We start from the raw sequence: 16484 nt of genomic DNA on the forward strand, positions 1-16484 counted from the left end.
GCCTGTATTACCCCCATTAGCCTAAGCAAGATAGAGCTGCTTTCAAGTATACATAGGAATGAGAAATGAGGAGGAAGAAATACCATAGTACACTCTATACCCCTGCTACAACCTTTTCCTTTTTCTCTCTGAATTTTGGCTAGAACTGAAAATCTGGTCTTCATTTTGAATACACTGGAGAAAGGACAGCACAGAAAATCTGACTTCAAGGAAAGTGTTCTTTCATTATTTTCCATCTCATAGGCTGTTATCTGTACAGGTCCTGAGCAGGAAAACATCTAGATAAGGAGGAAGTCCCCAGGCAGAGGGTGCTTGGAGTTAAAAAAAAATATCTCACCATAGTCAAACCAACACTGGAACCTGCTATGAAATCCACACAGTGCCTGAAAGCAGAATATGATAATTTGATTATGATGACATGAGTGTGCCTTTAAATAATTCCCTGTCATAGTTAGAAAGTGAAGAATAATGAAAAAGGTGAATGGGAATGATGGAGGACAATACTCTGACTACATCCATCACCTCTTAGCTGTACCTGTCTGTTTATGCATGCCATCAATGTCATAACAGCAACTGTCTTCAGAGAAGCTGTGCCTAATGAATCCTTTAGGTTTACAATCTATGAAGGTAACTTTGTTTTTCTTTCTTGGTTTTTTTTTTTTAAAATGCACTTAAGGTGGCTGATGACTCGACTCTTATGCTTAGGGGACTGTTAGCTGCACCAGCATAAATAGTTCATTACTATAACTATGCTGGGGCTATGAAAAAGAAGAGGAAAAAATATCAGCACAGCAAATGTCTTGAGGGCTGAATTATTTTTTGCTTCCCTGCCTCGCTCATGAGTGGGAGCTACAAAGTACTATATTGCTACCGTTGCCATCACCTCACTGAAATAGCTACCATTATTCATAGGAGGGCAGCTGAGGTCAATTCTATGCGCTTTGTGCAAGGAACCCTACTATTCATCCCTTACAGTCCTCTAGACTGTGAGCTGTAGCAAATGGATTAGGGAAACAGTCTATTCCATCTCCATGAGGTATAGATTTGAGTTTGAGTTGTCCTTGTGTTTTCTAGTGCAATCGTATGTATATCATGAGCAAGACTTTTGAGCAGCCTTAAAAGCATAAGATGAAACAGCTTTTCTTTTTTTTTTTTTCATCAGATTAAAAAAAAAAATTAAAAAAAAGAAGACCAAACATCTGCTTGATTGTGGAAAGCTTCAAACGCATTTGTAGATGACTAAAGCCTAAGGGCTTTCACTGAAATTGCAATGTAGTTTATTCTTAGCAATTAGATGGAAACTGGCCATGCTTCAAATATGACATAAAAATGAAATGTCCTCCACATCAAACTGACATCGCAGTCTTGGAATACCTGGTGGATTATGTGCAGTGTTGTTTTCTTTTCTCTGTCTTTTCAGCCTCAATACTCTGATCAATAAATGCATACCTAGGCATACCTAGGCAGCCATGGTGACAAAGCACGATGTCTTTCCTTCAGATATTTGATGCTGAATAGAATGCATGAAACATCAGCTAAATTTGTGCATCTTCCATTCAGTGGTGGGTACATTTGAGCTCTGTCTTTCCTTAGCTTCAGCTTAATAAAGGATTTGCAGGGCAGATGCAGAGAATGCTTTGTACACCAAAGGGAATGTCCCTGAACTACAATTAATCTGTTTAGTTATGAAAAAGTTAGGGAGATCTTGGGCTCCTTAATTGAAAAGCTGTAATAATTTGATTTTACAATGTATAGAATAGAGGGTTTGCTGTGATCTTTTTTGATGGGGTGATCTGGAATACTTCATGAATGCAGTGAAACTATAAACAAGATGAGTTGGGTTTTGTTTTGGTTGGGGCTTTTTTGTTTGTTTTTTTTATTCAGGACTGCAAAACATCTCATTCAGTCAACAAAGTGAAATGGCTGATAGAGAACATGCAAGCATATTTCGACGGTAACAACAAGGGAGGGAATTTCATAGCATACTAAAGCTTGCTGAACTGTTAGTTTTCCTAGAGCTGTTTTAAGTTCCACAGGGGCACTGCTTCTTTCACTTTGGCCACATCTACTTGGCTTTTCAGCAGCAATGCACTATCCTGTATCCATTACACCTACCTACATTATGCTCTACCCTTGCATTGCATTAAAACCCATATGAAATATTCATTAGAAGAACGTGGAAAACAGACACACAGGCACTTCTTAAAGCAAATGGAATTCTACTACCTCATCTGGAATATATGGTCCTATTAATCCTTTACTCCTTCAGATATGTCCCTGCATCTCACTGAATCTGAAGGTATAGGAGGATTACCCTTCATTTTTAAAATGTAATAAATAATTTGTCTTTGAAACAATTGATTATTAAATTTATTCTTAAAATGTATTTTTCCTAGGGAAAAAGAAGAAAAAGTCTGAGGCTGGATATCCACACCATCCAGAGAGAGAATGTCCAAAAGGTGGATTAGCACTCTGACACTATGAATATTTTAGAAAGGTGGAAGTATTACAGAGGGAACTATCAGAAGTTAAAATGCCAGGTATGGTTGCTTCTGTGTGATTTTGTTCATGTAAGAAGTTGTGATGTATTACCTTTCAAAACGTAAGTCTTGCTTCCACTCTCTGTCTTGGTAGTGGAAACTTTCTTTTAAAAGTAAGTACCATTTACTCTTGAACTAAGCCCCCTCCATCTGGTTCTTTCACCATGGAGGCAGTACAAGGGGCCTTGCAGCCTCTATGTTATGTGCCTGAGCACGATGTTAAGATCTTTCCTTTAGTGGAGATCCAGACCCGTGTATTCATTTGGTATTGCTGAGCAGCTGTACAGGTTTACCAGCGTGAGTCCGGGAGCAGTATTCAGTATTTTCAAGTCTGTCTATTTTATTCCTTGTCCTGTCTAATCCGCATTGGTGTCCCTGCAGCAACACCGCTAAGAGTTCAGGCTCTGGATTTAATGCAGGTGGAAGTGACTTGGTGTTGACTGTTTCCATGGTGTACATATAACCTCTATTGTCCTTGGTATACAGGACAATTCAGATCAAATACTTCACCTGACTAGGTGTGCGGTGTTGTATTTAGTGGTAGAGCAGATGGCATTTCCCCTCCTGAGCTGTGCAGCAATTACTGTATACCTTTGCCTTTGAGAATTTTGTCACTTAAGGCTAAGACTTTCCAGTGCGGTGCTGGATGTACTTTAAGTCCCTCAGTAACTGGCTGGGTGTGCATATGGCTAATTTGCTTTCGGCAGTGCAGTGGAAAACCATGTTTTTCATTTTCTTGTAAAACCATGGACAAGTTCATGTAGCATGTTTCTTCTTGTCAAGTTATTTACAATATGTAAGTTAAATGATGCCTTTTGCATTTGAGAAAGAAATGCAGTAAGTGCTGCTCACACCAGGAGTAGTTGGGCTTATTAGAAATCTTCCCATAGTGAGGAAGAAGGATAACGTATACACTTGCTATCAGGAAGTATTAGTATGTTAAGAGAAGTAAATGCCAATATCCACTGAAATATCCATTGAACTAATGCATTGATTTTTATCATTATCTTACTATTAGATTGCAAAACTGATGTTTAATGACACATAATTGTTTATTTGGTTGCATTAATAGACCTTATTATTATATATAAGCAACATTCAACATAGTGTATCACATTAACCTGTGATCACTGATACAAGAACTTGTCCACGTGTGGAAATCTACAAAATAGCTGCTCTGAAATGAATGCTGCAAAGAGGTGTTAAGATTTTCTTTTCTTTTTTCAGGGGTGTAAGTGTGGGTTGTATAAACCCTCTGTGCTGATATTCTTATTCCAGAAATAGGTGTTCACACGGGCACTTGTTCTAAAAGAAGACACTAGTAACTCTACTTACTTCGACGAGCAGCAGGAGTCAGGTTGTTGCTTCTTTCTGATAGCTGAAAAAAGACTTCATATATAGTTTTTAGAATCTTCCTTACTATATGTGGTCACATATCAGCTCATTGCTTTGTTACAGAGCCTGGGAATTTATGTCATGTGTTAATTCAAATCTCGATTCAGAAAACAGGAAACATGAGGGTCGCGCAAATGTTTTTTTCTAGTGGCTCTCAACAGCCATGTCATATACAGTCACATTAATGAATAGCTTTTGTACCATGAGAAAATTGAAGTACATGCACACGCACACACAGAGATTGTATAGCATTCACTTGCACCTAGCAATGAATTATAAAATGTCCTGTCCCAGCAGTGATGTTACAGGATGGTTTTGGACGTTAAAATAAACTTCTGTGATTGTCTATTGGTTTATAGATAATACTATAATACATGCTACTCTATTTGCTTTATGACCTGGTCCCTAGTAATATCTAATTAAATATTGTAAAATTACTAACTTGTCTCATGAAAATGGACAGCTTTTGTCTCCCTCTGTGTCACAGCTTCTTGGGCTTACCACTGCAAATTGTGCTGGATGCTTAGCATTCAACACTTAATTGAAATTGATACAAAATTATTAGCTTCAGCATGCAGTGTTACCATATTCATGGCCTGCTCTTCTGCCTCTGAGTCTTGACTTGGAGACAATGCCTGCTCCCCGAGTGCTTCATTCTTAGAAATGTGTCAGCCACAGTAGTAGATGCAAATTGCAAATTTGTTTCAACTCCGGGAATTTTACATGAGTGAGGTCATCAGATTTAACTTTAAAAGACTAAGTGGTACTTTTATACATAAATCCTCTGCTAACAGAATCCCAGAGGAAAGCTGGAAAAGAGTCAACACTTCCATGTCTTACTGAGAGAAGTAGTTTGCTCAGTATTAAAGTTTGTTCAGTATTTTTACAGTATTATTTACTACTGTCAGGTGACAGTAGTAGTAGTAGTGTACAACGCTTGTTCCTCATTGACACGAGTATCATATGTTTTAATGATTGACTTGTTTTGGAAGATGTTTTCTCCATATGCAAGCTGGATAAAGCAATTTGCAAAGCGAAGTGAAAGAATCGTGATGTCCTTCCTATTGGTCAGTGGAAAGGTTTGACTCCTTCAGATCCTTCTGAAGGCTCTAGAAATAGCTTTGGTGACCTCTCAGTTTACTTGTTTGTGACACAGAGAGCATGATAAATTTCCTGCTGGAACATGAAATCATCTGGCAGAGACATCTACAGGAATGTAATTGCAAGATATGTTTATCAGTGCTTTCCCTGGGCTCCTGAGCTGCAAGTCTTTTACTTTTTCTTTCTTTTTAAAATAGAAGTATCATTTTTCTGGTTGGAATAATAAATCCAGCTTTGATACTTCCTTATCTACGCTACTGGTTTTAATGCTCAGGCAGGTGATTTGCCTGGGGTACGAGCCCTAGATAATCTCGAAATACTTTTGTGTTTGATATCGTGAACACTTCTGCATAGGATGTAGCTGATCTGCATGCTGAAGGTTGAGTGATACTAAATTAAGTGGCCTGTAGAGCTGAATACCCTACTGAGTTTAATCCTATAGTTAATGACCTCCCCAACACAGAATCGTGGAATGGTTTGGGTTGGAAAGAACCTTAAAGATCATCTAGTTCCAACCCCCCTGCTGTTGGCAGGGACACCTTCGACTAGACTGCATTGCTCAAAACCCCATCCAACCTGGCCTTGAACACTGCCAGGGATGGGGCATCCACAGCATCCTGGGGCAACTTGTTCCAGTGCCTCACTGCCCTCACAGTAAAGAATTTCTTCCTAATATCTAATCTAAATCTACCCTCTTTCAGTTTAAAACTGTTACCCCCTCGTCCTATCACTGCACTCCCTGATAAAGAGTCCCTCCCCATCTTTCCTGTAGGCCCCCTTTAAGTAAGTACTGGAAGGCTGCAATAAGGTGTCCCTGGAGCCTTCTCTTCTCCAGGCTGAACAACCTCAACTCTCTCAGCCTGTCCTCATAGGGGACGTTCTCCAGCCCTCTGATCATCTTCATGGCCCTCCTCTGGACCTGCTTGAGCAGGTCCATGTCCTTCTGATGTTGGGGGCCCCAGAGCTGAACGCAGTACTGCAGGTGGGGTCTCACAAGAGTGGAGTAGAGGGGTACAATCACCTCCCTTGACTTTCTGGTCACGCTTCTTTTGATGCAGCCCAGGATATGGTTGGCTTTCTGGGCTGTGAGCGCACGTTGCTGGCTCATATTCAGTTTTTCATCCACTAATATCCCCAAGTCTTTCTCCACAGGGCTGCTCTCAATCCACTCATCACCCAGCCTGTATTTGTGCTTGGGATTGCCCCCACCCAGGTGCAAGACCTTGCACTTGGCCTTGTTGAACCTGATGAGGTTTGCACGGACCCACCTCTCAAGCCTGTCAAGGTCCCTCTGGATGGCATCCCTTCCCTCCAGTGTGTCGAGCACATCACACAGCTCGGTGTCATCAGCAAACTTGGTGAGGATGCACTCAATCCCACCATCCATGTCTCTGACAAAGATATTAAACAGTGCAGGTCACCGTACCGACCCCTGAGGAACGCCACTCGTCACTGGTCTTCACTCGGACATCGACCTGTTGACTGCAACTCTTTGAGTGCGACCATCCAGCCAATTCCTTATCCACCGAGTGGTCCCTCCGTCAAATCCATCTCTCTCCAATTTAGAGATGACGATGTCGTGCAGAACAGTGTCAGAAAAGTGTCCCTCAAAGAACCTTCCAAACCTGTGGAGAGAAAGCCTGATGAATACAGCAGGGGACATACATATTGTGATAATGTTTATGTTGCTTTCTGAGTCTGGTGAGACCCTGTCCGAGGAGGTGGAAGCATAGAGGTTTGGGAAATCCAAGTACCTGGAAACAGCAACGCCTTTTTGTAGAGGGTGAACCTGTTCTGCTATAAGCTCTTACTTCAGCCAGCTCCTTATACCTTGGTTCTGATCAGGCTGGAGCTGTGAGCGACACAATGCTACAACATGTCTGAGACATTCAGCAGTGTAGCTTAAGTTATCCTCCCGGGCACCCTGCCTACCTCACTCCCTGCAGCTGGTCCTCCTTGCCTCAACCCACCCTCTTGTCCTCCTGGACAGGGACAGAGCAAGTGGCCTTGAGCCAGCGGTGCCTTTCTCACGCTCTCTGCAATTACCTGATGCCAGGGTAGTCCCGGCAGGTCTCAGCAGCTTTGTCCACGGAATGATCCTGAGCCTGATATTCTTATTTTGTATAGCTAGAAGTACTCATTGTTCAAAATGTTATACTTTTAAAAAGTAAATAACCAAATCAGACAGGGAAAATGCTCTTAATTGCGTGCATACGGGGCTCAGGGAGTAAGCAACACATGGGTGTGAATAAATGACACTGAAGAATCTTATCATAAGATGTGTCTCTTCTAGAAGCCTGGTACTCCCTAAGGCATCCTGGGCCAGCAATTGCTATCCAGAAGAAAATTTATTGGTTTTGCTGATCTCATGAAAAACGATGAGGGTATGAACCTTAACATCTCATCTCTGTGCAAAAAAATCTTGATTTACCTTAGAAGTAGATGCTTCTCGGAACAAATGGGACTATTGCAGTGTCTTACAATTGTAGGACATCAACTGATAAACTGACCCTAGGAAGGGCAGGCTTTCTATTAACTACTGAAACTCCAAACTTCAAAGGTACAGCACTGGATATAGTTATGCTGAAGGGACAGCAAATAATTTGTGAGCCAATGTATACTGCTTGTGCTATCTGTAGGATGACTGAAAGCATTAAAGATACATGATCTTTTAACAAGCAGCTACAGCAGTAACAACATCAAGCTCCAGAATCAGCAAGCAATAGTTTACAGGTTAGTGCTTTGAAATATTTATTTTGTCTGATTTTAAAATGTTTAGTCTGGAACATTTTAAATTATACTTTCCCACTGTATATATTTGGCTTGTGGAGCCTGTCTCTCTGACTCTGGACAAGTATGGACTAGGAGTTACTGTATTTTATTGTTTAGAAAACCAGTCTGTGGTTGAAGCCTAATGTAAAAAGCCAAGTGTCCTTTTGAGAATGCCAGGGTCAAAGTGCAAGGCCAAAAAAAGGGAAAATGAGATAATAGGAATCTTGTGAGATTTCTCTGGTGGGAATAGAGACCTCTGAAGCCCAAACACAGTGGAAATTTATAAAATAGTGCCCGAATGCATGTGCTAACAATAGTAAATCTTCTGCAAAGTTATCATGATTGAGTTCTAAATTGAATAAAATAGAATAATAAAATAGTAATCTCTTAATCGCTTAACTGACTTGGCCTCTGTTGTGACCAATGGGACTTTAAAGTCACTTTTCAATATTTTAGTGAGGATTTGTTGTTTCAAAAAATGTGTCCCAATTCGCAAGGAGACTGAGGCAACAGGCATATAAGTTTATCTTAAAATCCCAAGCTGAGTCAAATAGCTGATTTAGGACAGAACTATTAACTCAGTTTGAATTCACATTTACAGGTTAATAGCTATCAAACTTTTGCTCTCACCTTCCTTTAATACTACACTTCGGCTACACTTTGACTCCCACCACCCATATTCCCTTCTGACAGGTTGCTGCTGCAGAGGAAAGAATTGGGATGCCTTATGGAGAGTGTGTCTGTTGTTGGCCAGTTTTGAAAACCTAGCAAAGAAACTAGATTGCAGAAATGTCCAGAACCAAGTTAAAATGAACATAGAAATGACACAGTAAAGTACGTGGAAATTGAGCAATTAAAGCTGCCTGCTTTGATTAGGACTGGATGTATGGTTACATACATGAGGTAGAAATATATACATTGATGTATATTCTTGATGACCGGATAGTGAGTCATATGGGATGGGAATGAAATGTTTCAATATATGGGGACAGGTTCTTCATTCAATCACAGCTAAGTCAGTAGGAATGGGGGGAAACTTCCTAATTAGGCATCATCAGCTGGAGAAAAAATGAGACAAGTTTTTCTGTGGCCCACTTTTCCCTTTCGTACTTTCCTTAGCTGCTTGCTTTTCTCCAAACTTTTTTTGCTGTCCTTTCTTTTCCTGTTAAGAGCCAACTCTGTTTTCACTTATAAACGAAAGGTACATCTGTTGGAGTGAGAGCAGAGATTGGCTCTGTTCTCGAGGGGTAAGTTATAGTTATGCCTCTAGTGGTATTTTCGCTTGCGGCAATAACAAGTGATGTGGCCAGTGTTCCACACAGAGGGGTTTTTTTAGCTGGATTTAAAAATCTTTTACTGTTTTTCTCCTGAAGATCCTAATGCAAACTCTCCAGGGTACATCACAATAAAACTTACGCTGATGGCAGACCTGCTTTAGTTCAAACTGTGTCCAGCTACAACCAGTTCTCATGCATATTTGTTTTTCAAATTTAAGATGGCCTTCACCAGTATTTTCGGTACTCTTGAGACATGATGACATTTAATCATGAAAAAAGCTTTAGACACAGCATGGGAAAGTGCTTTATTTTCTCTCACCATTTCCCTTCAATTATGATATAAGTGAAACCAGATAGAATGCAAAATAAAATCCACTCGACTGAAATATTTGCAGCCTTCATATACACATATTCTCCCACATTCTAGTAAAAGCCTCTTTCTCTCTATTCTCTCCCAAATTTAACATGACCTTTAGAGCTAATCACATCTCTGAAAGCTTTTCTGTATTATTTCTTTGCGGGCAAATAGATAAGTAACTGCATTATTTAAAACAACTTAAAATGCTCATTAGGGAGTGCCTAGTCTAACAAAGAAGGGAATGAGCGGATACTGTGCTCGAACTGGAAGAAGAGTTATTGTAAAAAAAACGTATCTATGGTTTGGTGATCAGTTTCTGACAGTCTGTTTGGACTAAGAGATACAGTAAAAGTTTGGGTTGTACCCCTGCAGTAGTGCTTTTGCAGTTTCCCAGCGTAGGGAACCTGCCACGTTCCCTGTTGTGTCCGTGCAGAGAGTGTCCCAGGTCACACCAGGAGTGCTTGGCCAGAAGACCTGGATATCCTTCACGTTCGCAGCCGAAAGAAAAAAGCAGCTGGTTGCATGGGAATGCTTCAGGGCCTCTCTCTAAAGAAAACAAGGCCCTGATTAAAGAAATCACTCAGGGTTGTGTATTTACACAATCCACTAACCATGGCAGTAAATGGAGCTTATTCATGAATTTAAAGATGGGTTATTCTTTCTGAAGAAGCTTAGTGTCCCAAAACAGGCTCTCTTGACTTGCAGTTGGGGTCCTAGCTAGCTGTAGCCACATAAATTCACCAGTGCAACTGTGATCAAAGCTTACCACGTTGTTTAAGTATGCAAATACGTATTTAGTTATAAACCAGTTAGGACATTGTAACAAATGTGGCTAAAAGCTGTACTATGGAGAAGAATGAAGGTTTCTGATATGTGTGTTCTTTCCCCCCAGCTTCCACGTCTGAACTACATTAGGAAGTCTTAAAATAGATGGGGAAACATGGACCCACATTTTATTGCCTACAAAGTATATGGATAAGAGATTTGGGGGGGGGTTTATAGATCAGAAATGCCATTATGTATTTATGTATTTTATTAGTAAAAGAACAAGCTGGCAGGAGGTGTATTTGTGACAAGAGGGCTGTATTTCTTTTATAATGGGGATACTTTGGCTTCTCTCATCAAGTATTGTGCAGCCTCTTCGATGTAGGTAGTTATCCACTATAGAACTGAACCCTTTTGTGTTGTTTCTTCCTAGTTACATACTTCGTCTGATGTACTACTTGTTTTTTCCTGGTACAAAACATTTTTAGTTGCACCAGATCAGACTGGGGATAGTTTTTAATGGAAACACAGCAGACAGAACGGGGATATTAAATGTGGGGATAAATATTATCATGACAACAGGACTCTTTGTAGCCATAAGAAGGAGAGTAAGACCTGCCCATAAAGTAGGTTAGCAGTATAGGACCCGTGGAGGAAAACTGAATATTGGGGTAGACACATGGAAGGCACCGAGATGCTCAAGAGTCGTAAATAGATTAGGGTACGTAGAATGGCGCGATTAATGAGGTTAGTTGATAGTTAGCTGACCTAAGTTCATTGCACCAAGACGGGTGACTGTCTGAGGGAGGAAGCTGAAGAGCTCACTGGAAAAAGCAGGAGTAGCAGCATCAGAAAGAGAAATGTCAGATAGTCTTGAGTCTTCAGCATTTTGGCGAGTCATGCTGGAGAGAAGGTAATTGGTGGTAGCTGTGCTTTATTTAGTTACTTAGATACTGTATGGAAACCACCACTTGTTTGTATTAAGAACATGTTGTTTAAGTGGGATTAAGAATTTAAAAGAAAGCTGCCTGGGCAGCCAGCCAAACAGGAGATATCCATTTATAGTTTAGCAATGATGAGCCAACATCGGGAATTACTAGGCCAAGTTCCTCCACGATGTAAACTAATATAAGCAAGCCTGAGGCCCTGGTGCATGAAACGAGGCTATGTTTCCCCAAAATGTAACAGACACAAAAAAAGCTCCTTGTTGTCAGCTTGTAGAGGTTCAGTATTAGCATAAGAAGTAAGTGAATTCTGGCTGGATAGACATTTGCTTGCTGAAAACGAGGTTCATACCAGGAAGGAAAGCTGCCAAGGAGATTGTTTTTTGGTGCTTAGAAAATGAGAACTTGCTAAAAACATGAAGCTCTGCACTGTGAGAAAAGGCAGGGAAATATCCCCTGCTCTCCCATGTTACTGAGCTCAACAGGGAAGGGACTTGATTTGGAACATTTGTTACTTTTTTTTAAAATCATGAATCAGCTGGATGTCACTAGATGAAGCTATGCATTACGAAAAATACCTACAACAGAAAAAGTTTTAACATAGAAAAATGTAAATCTCTCTTTCCCTCCATTCTCCTCACAGTTGATTCCCAGACTTAAATATTTAAATAGCTTCACTAACTTATTTTATATGAAGGCATTTGCTTCACATGTTGCCTCATCCAAAATTAGCTTTAGCTTTTTGCCCACTGATTCCCCAGTATCCTTTTCTCAAGTAAATGAATGTAATAAAAAAGCCATGCAATATTGTTTTTCTCACCATATAAATACAATATGATATCATAACACACTCAACAAATATGATGGTTCCCTTCTCGGCTCTGAGTTTACTATATTATCCTGAACTAATTAATTTTCTGAGAGCTTGAAAGCTCTGCTGTGGATCGCCTAAAATTGTGTAAATGGTCCCAGACACTGGCTGTCAACTGTCTGATGTCCCTACCAGTGGGAAGATGATTTAAGTGCATAAAGTTCTGGACTGCTCTCAGTTTAAAGGAGCTTCAAAGACCTTTGTGGTCTCTGGGGACAGAGTTGCATCCTTGTGACTTGATACACCAGCTGAAGAAAAATTGATATAGCATGGAAATGTATTGTCAAGGGCTTATCCATTATTTACTGTTGATCGATGCTGAAAGTTGAAGTTTGAAAGTTGAGGTCAGCAGTTCTTTGTCTCAGATATTTAACAGAAAACAATCAGAAGAGTTGGAGCTGGGAGGACAAGGGGTCCGTTTGATGAAGCACCAATTGATCACCCGAAGACTTCTCCCTTTGGGAGTGGCTGTGTGACAGAAGTTTGATTCATCATCTGTCCTGTACAGACGGGGAGTAGTGAATGCTTTGTTGTTGTGTTCACCTTTATTTGATTAAGCACTGGGGACTGTTAGGTCATATGGAAGGAGCAGACAGGAGTGTAAACAATTGAGAAGATGCATGGTGTCGTGGCAACTCTCTCTCAGATGCCCCTGAATATTTAGCTCTAAATCTGATTACATAGGATTTAATGCAATATCATGAGCTGAATAATCCCTGTGTGTGAAAGACAGGGTACTCTCTGTATTGTGGGGAATGCGCTGGCAGGAAAAGCAACAGGTGACTTACCATTCTCTGAATGAATCCCAGCCTTCATAATAGCCTCATGCACTGGGAATGTTGTGTTTTGCAGTTTGCTGACCTACTTTCCATAAATTACTTAACTTCTTGAAATGTAAAGTGGTTCTGTCAGGACAAGTGAAAGAACTGAGCCCAGAATGTCTAATGCCATGAAAAAAAGGGCATCTGTGATTATGGTGTGCTTGTAATGCAAGTCTTTGGGAAACGAAGCATGTACAAAACTTGAGCTAGATCGTGGAGAACATGTATTTCAAGAGCAGGCAGGAGTCACGAACCTATTTGGCAGTGCCTTTTCGAGAGAGTGAGATGGTAACTGCTAGGGAACACGTGTGGCTGGGTAGCTACTAGGTACCTGAGAGCTGTGCTGGCTCGCTGGAGCGTTGTCCCGCTGTGCGCAGCACACACTTAGTTTGCCAGCTGCTGGAGTAATAGCAAGAAACACTCAATGAAGCAGCAAAGCAAAAAATCTGGCAAAAATGCTAGGAACAGCGTAGTTTTCTATTTTCCAGGGTCTTGATGATATCTTAAGTCTAAAGGTTAATTAAATGGCTGAAATTATAGGAGAGAAGGGAAATCTTTAATGGCATTTTTTACAATTGCATTCTGCACAACAGAGACTGTGTATTTTGTAAACCTTTGTATTAGAGATTTGAGCATCAGTAGGAATTTTGCAGTGTCTCAAGGCACACTGTTATGTTTAAAAAAGATCAATTTGAGGTGAGATAGTTCTTTTTCAGACAACTTGCCTTAGAATATAGGAAATGTGGCTGAAAATTTGGCATTTTAAGAAACCATTTTCCATTTGGTTGCTGTCTTCAATCCCACAAGGATATTGGTGTAAAAAATGCATGAGATTCTGGGTGCTTCTTAGGCCGATCTGGCCCCGCACATGAAATCATAAACAAAATTGCACTTTGAATGCTATAATAACTTATACTCCTGTGCTTGCTAATTTTTGCAAAATTATGCCCTTGAGAAAGAGTGAAGTTAATCGTATTTAGTTTAAGGGACAACAGAAATTCATGGCTGATACTGGAGTTATTAATGATGTCTAATTAATATACCCATTAAAAGTTTGCAAGATTAATCTAACAAGTAAATTGTAACCAAGTTTAAATTGGAATTTTCTCTAAAATTGGTTTTCCAGACTTTTAGGAAGGATTTTAAACAGAAGTGCTGTAGTTAATAAGAAATCCCAGGCAGCATTATTTATATGAAGTAGCAGGCCGAGGGATTGGTAACAGGATACTAAATCTTTTTTCTTTACCTTACCACTGTGACTGTAATCCTTAGTGATTTTAATGAATAATTCTTACAATCTGTTGACTGTTTGCTAAAATACATTAAATTACTAGGTCCTGGATTTGTTCAGCTGGGCAGCTGGCCACGCTGCAGAAAGAGCTGATGTTATCTGACCCGGATCGCTCATGGAAGGAATGCCAGCCTCCCCAGAAGGTCGCGGAGGAGAGAGCGAGGATTGAAGGGAAGGAGAACAAAGAAGATCACCAAGATTGTGCCCGAGCTACTCAATAAAAACCAAAGCCAGGTGGCATTGACTGGGTTGTATGCGCCCTGTTTGGGGATAACTCCCTGTAGAGTTACATAGCATTTTGTTTTGTCTCTCTTTTGGGCATCATAGGGTACCCTCCTGGCCTCGTGACATCATTAGTATTTTTCTGTGTCATTTTCTTCTGTTCAAAGATCTGAAAAAACTGGGGGGGCTTTGTTGCTGCCAGTTACCAAAATGTTTCTGTAGCACGAAATTGAAAGTATGTGTTACATGTCTGGATGTGGCTTGTGGGCACACAGGAGTGTTTCGGGGAGCAACACCCATAAAGATTGGGATACCCTGTTCACAAATACATATGGTAATCCAGACATCAAGATTCTTTGTATAGTGAACAGCGAGTATGTTATGTGTCTAGGCCTGGCATGAAGGAGAGGCTGCTTAAGCGAGAAAGAAACACTGAGGATAGAGGTGGGTTTTTTTTTCAGATTTAGATATTTGGGGGGGGGGGGGGGGGGGGGGGGAGGTGCTGAGCCAGGCATGTTGATGGGATTTTCAGACTGAAAGAGCTTTTTGGACTGAATTACTCAATTTACTTCTTTGAGTATGAGCCCCTGATTCACTTTTTTTTCCTCCAACTACTGAGTAGTTAGTTTCACCTGACTGATAAAAATGAGAATTACAAATTAAAATGCTCTTTTGTACATAAAGACAGCCATGGCACAAGACTAATTTGTGAGGTTCCAGGCATGGGAAGGAGATGGGTTGCAAGACTTGCAGCTTGGCCAGAATGGCTTGTGGGCACGCACAAAGTGATGTGATTTACTTTGGTGGCTACAGCGCAAAAGCCTGAAGCCTCTCAAGTGTTCAGCTGGACTACCAAGGGAATGCTTATTTGTGCTTAAGTACCAAATTGGGTTTATGTTGGGGTTTTTTTGGCAAATATAAATTTTGTGTACGTGGCCCCATGTGATGTGGTTACAGTTGCACAGAGAGTCTGTCACAGAGACCTGAATCCCTTCCTAGAGGCATAATTACTGGGCTGTATCTGATTAATCTCTAAACCCACCGAAATCACGTGAATCTCTTTTTGTGTTAGACAATTTTGTGTTAGACAATTACAAGCAACTAAGTCACTGTGGTTTAAGCAATTATTGCACCTTCTGCTGAATGTTATTAATTCTTAAGTGAAAAAGCTGGTACAATGGGCACATTCAGAGTCTAAGGAAAGGAGCTGGCGACATGTCATTGCAGCAGTTTTACTTATCGTTGGTTTGGACTGGCAATGCAGGCCCACGTCGCAGCTGAAAGAGTGGTAACATGCAGTTGTCAGCAGGAACAATTTCTTCACATGCTGTAGATCAGCTGCTTGAAATGGTCTTTACAATACATTAAGGTGAAGTTAGAAACATTTAAAGTTATCTTGCCAAAAGTACCACATTACAAAATTTCAGAAAACTTCTCAATTTGTAGATGTACAAATGGGTGAAATGAAATACAAGGAAATCCTATGAAGATACTCATATTTTTCATAAGACTATTTTATTAGCTAGGTGCTGGCAAGGTGTAATAGGCTAGAAGTGGACCTTTTTGTAAATGCAGAATTCCCCAGGTATTTAGGGAAGATTACCATGACTTCTAACAACCTATATTTTCTCTTACTCAGGTCCCCACTAACACAGGCATTTTGTTTCAAGCAGTGCACCCTCCATGTCACATGTTGGTAAAATTGGATGTAGGACTGCATTTACGAAATTCCAGCTTTTCAGCTATTATGTTACGCTGTAACAGTATCTGGGACAGAAAGTGATTCATGCTTAGGGAAATAGTCTTTTTTTACCTACATGTCTCCAAATTTCCCTGGAAAATCTGGAAAGAATTTGCTTTGAGCATGTACAGTTCTCCTTCAACACTGTATTTTTAAATCTCTGTGTACCTAGAGACCTCTGTTATATCATCATTATTAATGATGATACTACTGAATGGTTTTTTTTAGAATTAGTTAAAAAACAAGAGGAATTAGAAAGGAAGGAAAAAAAAAAATCTCTGCAGAGAGACATTCTTTGTGTAGTATAATTCTGTAATTTAAAACTATGGCCAAATTTTGTTTTACAGTGATTGAAAACTGGAATATATCCATGGATTTTGGAAATA

At 40.2% G+C, this 16484-nt stretch overlaps 1 long non-coding RNA gene across 1 annotated transcript; it reads left to right on the forward strand.

Annotated features, from left to right (window-relative positions):
- The first annotated feature begins 1423 nt into the window (after positions 1-1423).
- LOC115353180 lies at positions 1424-14612 on the forward strand. The gene is made up of 3 exons (XR_003927478.1): positions 1424-1562; positions 2397-2540; positions 14179-14612. It is a non-coding gene; the product is annotated as an uncharacterized LOC115353180 (long non-coding RNA).
- Positions 14613-16484: the final 1872 nt, after the last annotated feature.

Source organism: Aquila chrysaetos, chromosome 18, assembly GCF_900496995.4.
Source record: "Aquila chrysaetos chrysaetos chromosome 18, bAquChr1.4, whole genome shotgun sequence".
NCBI classification, from domain to species: Eukaryota; Metazoa; Chordata; class Aves; order Accipitriformes; family Accipitridae; genus Aquila; species Aquila chrysaetos.